Source organism: Lissotriton vulgaris, chromosome 4_1, assembly GCF_964263255.1.
Source record: "Lissotriton vulgaris chromosome 4_1, aLisVul1.2, whole genome shotgun sequence".
NCBI lineage: Eukaryota > Metazoa > Chordata > Amphibia > Caudata > Salamandridae > Lissotriton > Lissotriton vulgaris.
In genome coordinates, this window is record NC_141691.1 from 965,860,196 (window position 1) to 965,872,336 (window position 12,141).

The 12,141-nt window shown below is 46.6% G+C and overlaps 1 pseudogene; it reads left to right on the plus strand.

The window, feature by feature from the left end:
- The first annotated feature begins 394 nt into the window (after positions 1–394).
- On the plus strand, positions 395–884 carry LOC147722765 (coiled-coil domain-containing protein 28A pseudogene; annotated as a pseudogene).
- Positions 885–12,141: the final 11,257 nt, after the last annotated feature.

A 12,141-nucleotide genomic window follows, 5' to 3' on the forward strand; every position in this document is an offset into this window, starting at 1 on the left:
ACATGTTCTGTACTTGCTAAAAGGATAAGTGATGTACCAGCACTGACCCAACCACGTTATTTGAATAATTTGTTTTTCTGATTTACTAATTTTTTAGGGATTGTTAAGGCAATTTATTGATTGCCTAAAAAAGTAATGGGTCTGCCATTAAATTGTCTTCAATGACATTTCCAACATCCTATTGTTCTAATAATAATTGTAAATCAGTCAACTATACAATTAAAACTATTTTGGAAAATGTTCAACCACGGGCTGTCGTGTAAACTGGAAGTACTGATATTACAGACAAATGTCCCTGGAAAGATTAATAATGGGTAAAGGGCAGTGGACTGAGTTACAGGCGATCCATACATTGAGAAGACACCAGATTACATGAAGCTAAAATGTGGAAGTAATGAATGATCGTAAAATAAAGAGAAGGAGCCCCAAATCCTTCACTAGTCACCCACCTTTAGTTGAGAGTGCTGGGGAAAATGTTGTGTCAACCAGTAAAAGCACAGGCCATTCCAACACTGCAGCATAGCCTGCTGCTTAAAGACCAAAACTGAAAAGAGGACTAAAATAGTACAATCTAAGGACGAGTCTTTAAGGGTGGGGGGGTCAACTTTTTCAATCCAACATTCCTATCTGATGTTCAAGAGATGGCGAAGGGACTTCTAAGCCTCCTGAATGACTGCCACTCTGGAAAGCTGCATGTCTTTGGTAACGAGTGCTGGGCCAAGCAGATGGTAGATGTTCGGGGGATACAGGAGAAATTGGACCACTTGCATTTGGAGCTCTATGGGTAGCTTGAGCTTCCTGAAGAGAAAGAAAATGCCAGTGATTCAAATTTTGACCAGCTGCTTACAGAACTGGAAGAGCTGAAGTCATCAATGCAAAAATGAAAATGTGAAAGACTGCCTGGATGGCAGTAGTCGAAGTGCATTAAAACATAAGGGAAACCTAATCTTGAGTGAATTGGGGGTGGGGTCAGTGAGCGTGAGGGCGGGATCGAAGGGGTGGCTTAAAAGAACAAAATATTATGTAACTATTTTGTTTGTCTTTCAGTTTCACGTAACTACACATAAAATAATGTACACCTTAAATAAAAAATATATGCAAGTTAAACTAATCATTGAAAGATGAACTATTTTACAGTATAAATCCTCTGTTGGTTATTGTGATCATGCACGTCTGTGTTGGAGGTAGGCATGCGACTGAAAGCTCTAGCCTGACTTAAGCCAGAAGCCAACCTCTGTCTCAGGTTGCGGTCCTGTTGGAACCTTGAGCACATAAGCGACTGAGATTTCATGTGGTTTCTCCAAACCACCTTCTTTCTACCAAGGGTTTGGCATTACAACCACAGAGCTGCCAACTTTGGAACTGGGTAACCAGGTTCGAGTCTCAGCATCAACTCAACATCTAGTCAGTCTGGGAAAATCGCCTAATCTTCCCATGCATATAAAAAATGAACTTAACCTTGTGTATTTTTTTTTTTTTTAATTTAATTGTGAACAAGACCCAAGGGATATCAGAGTGCTGTACAGAGAGAACCCCCCATCCTGTTACAACACAGGGAACACATACGATATAATAAAGGCAAACTAAATGTACACATTCCCATGCACCCTTGGGTGATGTTATAGTAGTATGTATGTAGCGAATAGGCGTCCTCTAACTGACCTTTTCTGAGTCTCCAGTGTCCAACTGATCAGGCCAAGTCCTGAATTTGAGATCTTGTTGAAGGAAACAGGTAAGTAAGATAATTTTGACTTTCTTCGTGAAGGCTGAGTGTTAAGGGTTTGCACATGCTTCTGGAGGAAGAGAGTTCCAGATTCTTGAGGTCGATCAAGAAAAGGTGCTGTCATAGGTCTTCTTTTTTAGAATCTCAGAGGCTCTAGCAGGAGGGAGGTGACACTTTCAAAGGAGCAGCTGCCTCCTGATATTGTGAGTATCCCAAGTGTGACACGGGATGAGTTGAAAAGTGAACCCTCTATTTTGATTTGTTGAGATTGATTATGGAGAAAAGAGGTCAACTAGCGTAACACTCGTCCAGACATTCCCATTCTGTGTCCCAGCAACTCCAAGGACCTGTCAGACTGCATTGAAAGCAAAGAACAAGTTGAGAGGGATTAGAAGGCACACGTTTGTCACCCATAATGTGTAGGATGGCTGTTTTAGTGCTGTGCCCAGGTCTGAAACTCGATTGGAACTTGTGCAGCAGGTTGAATTTTTCAATGTGTTAACATAGTTGGTGTTGGGACCAATATTTCCTCTGCATGGTGATGCCCTGCTGCCCTGAGTTCCCAACTGTACTGTTGTCTGGATCCTTAAAGCTGACGTTTGTTGTCATAGGCAAACATGGATCATGCATGTGCTCCATGGCATAGTTCTGTCTCACAGATTGCCGTCTTGTTGGACCAGGAGGGGCACCCAAAGTGCTATCATCAAAATGATGGAAGATGACACCTTTACAAGAAGTTAGGCAGCACAAGCACAGTGGTGGCTTCAACTGTGATGTGATCAGTAGGAGTGAACCTGTCCTTTTTCAGCTATGTCACTGGTGTGAGGCCTACAAGGCCACTTACCTTTTTTAAGTTCTGCTGCTGTGTGTCTCACTCAGCCTTTGGCCTACAGCAGTTAAATGTTAAGTGCTGCACAGTGCAGAGTGGTGACTCCGCACTTGTTGCATTTGTGCCTGGGAAGATTACAGTACAGGGATAAAGTAGTGCTGTACAGTGCATGCATGGTGAGTGCATGTACTGGGTTTATGCATACTTGCAAGAAGTACATTTTCAGGAGAGATGTAGTGTCGTGCAGTGCGTGCCTGGTGAATGCATACACTGGGTGTATGTGCACCTGCGAGAAGTACAATACATAATGGGTATAGTGATGTGCAGCGTGCATAGTGAATGTGTGTGCTGGCTGTATGTGTGCCTGTAAGTGGCACAATACAGAAAGGCTGCAGGACTGACCAGTGCACACAGAGTGAATTTGTGTACTGACTGTATGTGTGCCTACAGTGGCACAATAATTGTAAGGTAACAGTGCTTGACAATGTGTGTGCAATGCATATACACTGAGGACAAGGGTGTCTAGAATGGTACATTACATGCAGGACCCTGGGTTCCATTTTGGGAAGCCCAAGCCAGACTGGTGAAGACATTAGGAGGTAGAGGAATCCCCTCAGACAGATTTGTGTATTGCTGCATTCCTGTGAGCTGAGGGGGACACACTGGAGAAAGGTGCCCTTTGATTCAGTGAGAGATCACAAGGGAGTGGCCTGGACACATCTGAAGAAGGAGATGGGGCTGAGAAGAGAATCGTAAAGAGTAGGGCTGGGCGCCCAAGATTAACCTTTAGATACACATATCACTGTGGCTCACATCCAGGTGTGAGCTCTAGTTACTCCCATGGCTTGTGATGTTGGACTATCAGCTTTGAAGTCTCTCCTGCTAAGACAGACATCCTTTCTAGAGGAAGAGGGAGAGGAGACATGTGTGCTTCAATAGAAGCAGAACCAAAATATAAAACTTCAGAGGACCAGACCCCATATCCCATCTGGTGTCTGGAAATGGACTATAAAAAGGGATGTTGAGACCCCAAACATTCTCACCTGCCAAACGACCATACTTGGCGGATTAGAAGATCTGCAAGACTTCTGTCACCTGAGGAAGCCTTTGACTGCTCGCCCACAGCTATCACTGAGTCAACTGAAGATGGGTACTTGGCCCAGTTATTCAGTTCAGTTCAAAGTGCTTTATTTCGATAAAAACATATCTTAAAAGCATAAATACAACTCGACAGTTATAGAACCATAAATACAGTATGTTAAAGGGACCATAATGACTGTTACAGAATTAAACCAATTAGAAAAAATGCACATAGTCCATTCAGCGATCTCTACATATAGTCAAGTAGAAAAAGCACATGGTTTGAATTCATTACATCAGTATTTAAAATGTGTATTAAACTATAACTGTAGGAAGGTACCTCCTGACTATGGTTGCCCCCAACTTTTTGCCCTGTGTTTTAGCTGGTTTTTGACATAGTCGACCTGGGATCCTGCCAATCAGGACCCCAGGCCTACTGCTCTCTCTTTAAAATGGATTCCATGTACCCTAGGTGCATTTCCAATTGGTACTGGGCCACCCTATCAGACCCTGTAACTCAGGGCATGGGTGTACCCAGGGCTGCCAGGGGCTGAAGCATGTATTATGCCACCCCTGGCTGGCCTCCTAAATTTGACACAACTGGCTGCATGACAGCTGGGGCAAAGTCGTGTAATCACCCTTTGCTGTAGGTGTAGTATACCTATACCTAACCCTAAAATGGACACACAGATTCCTATCAGTCACTCCTATGGCAGGCCTTGACAATCCTGAAGGCAGAGTGCTTGGAATCGTGTGAGATGGTGCTCTGGCATGAGCTGAGCCTGTCTGCAGCTTGCGGAACCAAGTCCTAATAGCTGTTCCATGATATCGCATACCATATACTCTTAAGTGCATTATAATCCTCGCGGTTAAATGCTAACTTTGGTATTGCTTTATCAAAACATGTCGAGTAAGGTGTCATACGAATTGGAATACTAACCCCTCGCCAATTCTGGCGACGGGGTTAGCATTCCACCCTTCTAGAGGGACACGACATGTATGTAACCATGAACCCCGGTTAAAGTTAAACGAAGCCTCAGCTCCACAAAATGGATGCTGCCACCACAGACACGAGTCTGACCCCCTGCAGCTGGGAGTCCTTCCAGCGAGGGGAGCCTGGACAAAGGGTTTCCTGTCAGGGGCGGTGCTAGCACCGTCCCAGACATGGTTTTGTGTATCCTGGGTAGGCAGGGCTTTTCAGGAAGGTGACTGCTGAGTGGCACCCCGGTGCTCACTACGCATAGGCCGGTCTGAACCAGTTCCAGGGGCACACCAGCCCCTGGCCTGGGGAAGTCCGGCATGGCAGAGGGGTGTAACCACCCCCCTCCTAGTCCCACCCATAGGCAGGACCTAGTCACCGGGTCAGCCCCCTTTTTTAGTATAAAGATGGGAGCGGGCCCCCTGTTCAAATTAGATCATCTTTGGAATCAAGACACGACTTTGTGCGAAAGGACTTCAAGATTTCTTCCTCAAGATTCTCCCTTGTGGCTAAGGAGTAGTCACCCTGCATCAAGCGGGCACCATCCTAAGAACACTGCGGTCTGCTGCAAGTCCTTCTTCACGAATCCGACGACCCAGCTCGACGAGACCCGGCTTCCCTGGCACCTCTGACCTCTACTCACCTCTACAGCAAAGCTGAGAACCGTGAGTGCGACGAGACCTCGAGGGACCGACGATCGCCAAGACTGCACGACTTCTTTGTAACAAGCCCACCGAGTCTTCCCCCGGTGAGTGCTTTGGGGTCCGAGAAGCCCCAACCCTGCGCAGCTCCAGCACCCAAGATCAGCCTCCCTGCATCTCCACGATCTGCGTGGGGCCCTTCTGCTGTTTGCTGTGCACCGCGTTGTTTGGCTACTAGCCGGCTGGCTTGTGGCCTTCTGAACGATGCCCGACGACATCACTGCTGCTGGTCTGGTTGCTCCAGACTGGCCCTTGCTTCCTTCTTTAAGAGAGGCACCCCGGACCCTCCTGGTCCACTCCAGATGCCATTTTAGGTCCACCGCGTGGGCTTGAATTTGCCAAGGCTTTGTTGCCCAATCCTGGGTCCAGCGACGCCGACAGCTTCTATCTTCGTGGCGCAGCTCGCTCCTCCATCCTGGTCGCCGACAACGCCTCCTGGTCCGTGAGATCTCCGAGCACAGCATCACCCACTCGCCTAGTCGAGGTGGCTACCATCCGGTGCCCTCCTGGTGCTCACTGACTACTGGCTAGTAGTCACGAACTTGGTCCCCTCTGCTTTCAGGTGTCATCTTCCATCGATCCAGGCTTGGATCCACCGAACTTTCTTCACTGGTCGCCTGCCAGCAACTTCTTTCTTCCAGGCTCCTGGTCCGTCAACGAGGATTCCCGACGTCCTTTGAGTCCTATGCAGCTGCAGCCCCTGGGCTAGGTAACTTCGGCATTTCGGTGCCCCAGCATAGCCTCAGTATCCAAGGGTCAGAATCCACTTTCGTTTTCTTCCTACCAGGTGGGGTTCGCCCGAGAACACTAACTTTGCAATTCCTAGCTACCATAGACTTTGTCCCGCATCTCGCGTGAGAGTGCACACACTGCACCCGAGACCCCTGGGTCTCCTAGAAGTAATCTAACGATTCTATAGTCAAGTCCTAGCGATTCCAAAGCCTATTAGTACTGTACTTACCTGCTAGTAATTTCGCATTCCACTTTTCAAGTATATGGTTTTCCGTGCCCCTCGGGCATTTGTATATACTGTGCTAACTTAAGTATTTTTGTAAGAGTTTTGGTTTGTGCTTAGTACCCTGTCCTCATAAAGAGTACAGGGCTGTTGTGATTCTTAATAAATATCCTGTTTATTTTCATAACACTTGTGTGGTGTCCTTTCACTGGGTATTCAAGGGGTATGTGTGTGGTATAACAGCTGGCTTAACACGCCCTCTCGAGTCTTTAGCCTTAGACTGCTCGTATCCACGCTACTAGGATAGCTGGTCTATAAGGTTGACTTACAACCAATCATCAATAAGGGTTGCTGGACTGATACATAGTGTTCACTAGAATAGTGGGCACTGCATATCAGGCCACCTTCTCACAATAACCATTAGCCTTTGAGACCTGATGGACCACGCCCAACTTAAGAACTTTGTGATACCGCATACATAGAGTGTGCGAGTTTCGGATTTAAAAATACGAAGTGCCACAGAGTGTTGCCTAGTTCCTAATTCTTTACAAAGAGGCTTTAACCAGCACTTCCTTTGTAATCGGTACAGTGGGCATGCAAACAAAACATGGGCCATTAACTCTACCTTCGTAATACAAAATGGGTTAATTAGGCGAAGTCTGGTGGGGGGGTTTCCATCAAGCAGTAAATTCACAGATTGGTAAAGTGCCAATCCTAAATTTAAAATACAGTGCCCGGTCAAATGGTTTCTTGATGGTGTCCAAATAGGGTTCACAAAATGCAACATCTTTAATCCTCATAAAGCTTTCAGTAAGTCTGCCTAGGTTTGGGTCAGAACATTGTTTGGACGCTACCCAATTCCAGTAAATTCTCTTTAATACTAACTTTGGAGGGGCAGATTTAGTTGCCCAAGCGTCCTTAAGGCCCAAGTCACATAGGAGTGTTTTAACGTCCTTGAGCCACCTAATTTTGTGCCAACCAACCATAGACATGACTTCTGATAAGCCCTCTGCATACTTAGCTAACTCAGGGACGCTCCACAACCGAGCCCATAATAATAATGGTCGAAGTTTGGCGAGATCGGATATCGAATGGCATCCCAAATCCATGTGCAGGGGGATCATGGACGTGCTCTGGGAGAGCTCCATTAAGTCCTCAAAGAACTTATTTTCTGATCTTGTCAACAAGTCCATATTACCCAATCCCCACAGCTCTGCGCCATACAAAACAGAAGTAACTCCCTAAGCCTTTTATATAGCTACCACTGGGGCAATAGGCTTAGATGTAGAACAGCGCTGTTCTTTTGTGACATGGTAACATTTTCTGCAGGTGGGATGTCCAGTGCATATTGTCAGAGATACGGATGCCAAGAAAGTCAAAAACTGTAACCCTCTCCAGTGAGACATGGTTCAAAACAGAGGCTCTGATTTGTTTTTTTGGCGGGTTTATTATCAAATATTTCGTTTTGTCGGTATTTATCACCAGGCCTCGCGAAATGCAGAATGCCTGAAAGCTATCTAGGAGGGTCTGCAGGCCAACAGGGGACTTAGAGATAATCAGAGTGTCGTCAGCGAACAGGAGAGTTGGAATTTTTTAACCCACCAGGGATGGTGCCTCAGATGAAATTTGCAATAGGTGCTGCACCACCCCGTTCACATATAAGGAGAACAGGGTGGGGACCAAAACACATCCCTGGCGGACGCCCCTGTTCACTGGAATTCTGCCCATCTTTTGCCCCTGCTGGCCCCACCATACCTGCGCGAAGTTGCCTTCGTGCATCCTCACTAGTAGTGATAAGATATACCGGGGGATCCCCATGTCCGAAAGTACTTCCCACAGGCACTTCCTAGGCACCAGGTCGAAGGCAGTCTTTAGATCAATAAACGCGAAATAAAGACTGCCCCCGCCCAGGATGACCACTTTCCAATAGATAAGTAACAGGCAAAATGCCTGCTCTATGGTCCCTGTTCCTGACCGGAAACCTGCCTGATAGTCCGAAAGGACTCTGTTCTCGTCTATCTATTGTTGGATTCTCTGGAGGATCACCTTTCCTGCTACCTTCTGTGAGGAATCCAGCAAACTTATTGGTCCGTAGTTGCCAGGGTCAACCCTATCCCCCTTTTTGAAAATAGGGATGACCTCTGCCCCCTTCCACGACTCAGGGACCTGCGCTCCATTTTCAATAGCGTTAATTAGTCTAGTGATAATCTTCGCCCATTTCGGCCGGTCAAAGCAGATAAGATCTCCCGGGATGCCATCAGGCCCTGCAGCTTTGCGGGGAACAATATAGTCAATTGCCTTTTCCACCTCCCTTTGTGTAAAGGGGTCAATATTGGGATCTTCCATAATTCCTGAGGGGATTATCAAATTGAACTGCGGTGAAGCACTTTGGGGACATGAATACAGCTTCAAAAAGTGGTCGAACCACCTTTGGCCTGGTATATTGCAAGTTATTAGAGCTCCGTCTGGTCTGTTCTTTTCTATAATGATGCTCCAAAAGCGTCCCGCGTCCCTCCCTAAACTTGCCTCTTTCAGTGCTTCCCAGTATTGGTCTTCCCATTCCTTTTTTGCTATTGCTATAACCTGTTTGTACTCGCTCCTAGCAAATCTTATTTGATCTAGCTGCCTGGACTTAACTTGCTTGATTAACACTGTTTTCTTTTTACGGCACTCATTATTGTACCAACCTTTTTTGGCAGCGGTCATCAAGGGCTTCCTTACTTGTGCTACTGGGTTCTGGATAAGAATAAGATCTCCCAGAGCGGAAATCATTTTCTGAAAGGTTTCAGTAACCTCGGACGGGACATATCGATCCACAGACGACAAGTCTAAGTCGGCCAGTGCTGTTGTTAATACTTCCTCAATGCTCTTCAGCTTGCCTTCATCAAGGGCAATTCTAGACCATCTCAGGTGCCTTCCACAATTAAATGGGTATACTTCCACAGTTTCCAAAGTTGGAGCCACGAGTTGAGGGTCTCTACTGCTTGACCACAATTAATCCATATTAAGCGATAGAGGGTTATGGTCGCTATCAGTGGTCGAAAGAACTTCCATATCCTTCATTGCCCGCCAAAGTCTAAAAGTTAGAAAGATATAATCTATTCTAGAGGTGTGATTTACTCTGTTAAAGGTATGGGCCCCCTTTTTGTCTGAAGCTGATCTACTATTCGCTGCTCTCAGGTAAAATTCTGCAGTTAGCGTGTTCAGCTGAATGGCCCGTTGCGACCACCTCTTTATGGGCGGTAAGTTAATAGTTGGGATGCCCCTTCTTATATCATTCTCGTCAGTGTCCAAGATATCCTCTGCTGCAAGGGGCTCGAATGTACAATTCATGTCCCCCACAACGAGAACATGCACGCCACTGGGTCGCTGCCTAAGCATTTTTTCCAAGAGGCTAATCTCAGGTGATAGGGTTCCTCCTTTCGTCCCATGGGCGTATATATTATAAATATCCATTTTGTTACCCTTACGCCCTTTACTCAGAGACAGGGCTAGGATATCGGGAGAGCTACTTTGGATCTGTGTGATTTGACAGCCCAACAAGATACTCACCCATATCTGGAGCCCACCCGAAGGATGACCTCTACCTGATTGCGAAGGTACTGCTGGGAGGAAGAATGTAGTACACCCAACTTTGTGGTGTGGAGCCAGGCTCCACGTCTCTTGGAACATGCAGATTGCATGAGACTCGATAAGCTCGTTCCAATCGGGTAAGTCCAGTTTCTGCGAAATGCCAGCTACGTTCCAGCTCAGAATCTTCAAAGGGAGTACCTCTGAGACCTGTCCTACATGTCCTACATAGGCCTAACAGAGGGCTACCTATCTCCCGGATGGGTTCCATAATACTACTTGTCTGGCTAGAGTAATCAGGACAAAAAGAACTTCCAGGCCCGCCAAATTGGCCCTGGAAAGATACACCCAAGGGAGGCGGGTCCTGACAAGAGCCTGCCATGATGTTTGCCTGAAGCCCATGCATTTCCTCGCAAGAGGTTCCCCCGTCTAGGTCTGTCGCTTGGTTGGTCATGTTATTCCCTAAATTGTAAGGATCGTGTCAATACCTAGGGTCAGCCCTGTGCGGGTTAGAGTCAAAGTGGGCATTATAAGGTGTTGCGTACCACACTGGGTGATTGCTATGGATAGGATTGTCCTGCCACCACCCTCCATAGAAAGACTGGGGAGCATACAGTTGCTGCGGGTGTGCTGCTCGAGAATAGAAATAGACCAGATCATAAGTTCTAATAATGCTGCCCTCCTGACAACCCTGCTGAGAGCATATAAACCCTGCAACTCTGGCATCTCCGAAATTTACTAGGATGCAGTCTCCTGGGATATCCTTGGTCCCATTCCCGACCCAGGGGGTTCTTCTCACATGGAGGATCTGGCCGTTCATATGGGGTTGCAATGGTCTGTTATTGTTCAACCAATGGGTTGTTTTATTTTTAAGTTCTTGATAGAATTCCTGCCTGTCGGGTTCTAGCTGCGGGACTCAAGTCAGAACCACTACAAACGGCAAGCACTGTGGTGGTAAGTTAACATATCTGGTGATTTGTTGTGGTGGCGCTGCCTTGCTTGTCTCTTGGCACTGTGTCAGACTACCATTACCCGACTTAGATGGTTTAATCAGATTATTAGCAACTTTAGGGCTACGGGCAAGTGTCTGCTGCGAGACATTTTTCTTCTCTTTATGTGTAATAGAAGATACAGGTTTACTGGCTCCCTTCGCGTTATTTCGTGCGTTGTTGGGGGCTCCCAAGGTGACACCAGATTGGAGTCTAGAGTTAACATCGATATTTACTTTGTCCTGTGGCAGTACAGGCATAGTTACAGGATCCAACTCTGGTGTCTTCCCATGTGCACAAGCTTCTTGCCCAGATCTAGAATGTAATTTGATCAGTGTTTTAAGTGAAAAAAAATTATCAAGGGTCGTTTGCTCGAATCTGTCCAATCTCGCTGTTAGTACCCTTACCCTCTCTAATATTGGGAGAACAAGGGATCTTACAACTTGCTCGATTTGAGCCAAAGGGGGGGCCTGTACTGTGGACTCTATGGGGATAGTAGGGATTACGGGTGGTGTAGCTGGCTGTAGTCCATTACCAGTAGATATACTGCCTGTTGGCATTCCGAGACTTGGGGCTAGCTTAGCGTATTTCCCCACCATCCCCTTTTCCTTCACATGTTCGCTATTTTTATACGCTGCGGCCTTACATTTTTTTGGTAGATTTCTGGTAACCCCCCTTCTGATCACTACCTGTTCTCTTTCTTTTGCTCAGGTTGTTATTAGACCTAGAGGGATCAGGATTCTCAATGGGGATTTGATGTCTCTGGGCAGGGCTAGCATGGCACCTAATTTCGTGTTCCCCATATTCAACACTTGTACTCTCTGAGGCCGATGGGTCCCGAAGGTCCTGCCCAGATATGTTGACAGGCATGTCAGTGCCCTCGGTCTCCCCCTCCTTGATAGTACACCCAATAGAGACATCATTAAGAACTAATCCAGTACTGGTCTCTAAGGTGGGGATCGGTGAGACTGCTAACGCCAATAACCCTAGTGATGAGCGCTTGTTTGATAATAACTCAGTAGAAATCCTTCGCTCAGTAATGGCTATTTCTTTCTCTAGAACAGAGAATGCCCGCATTATAAAATTATCTAATGTGCCACAAACAACATTTCCTCCCCCCACCCTTTTTCACTTGCTTGCTCCCGCAGACATTGGCATTTAAGAATGGTTCTTAGGGAAGATGAATATATATAACCTGTAGCGCAGTAAATAATATGAGACACAACTCAAAAAAATGAAATCTCAGAGGGTTGGCCCACCCAGGCCTTCTCCGGCTTGTGATGGCCAGGGACGGTCCCGCCCTTGTCCCGGGCTT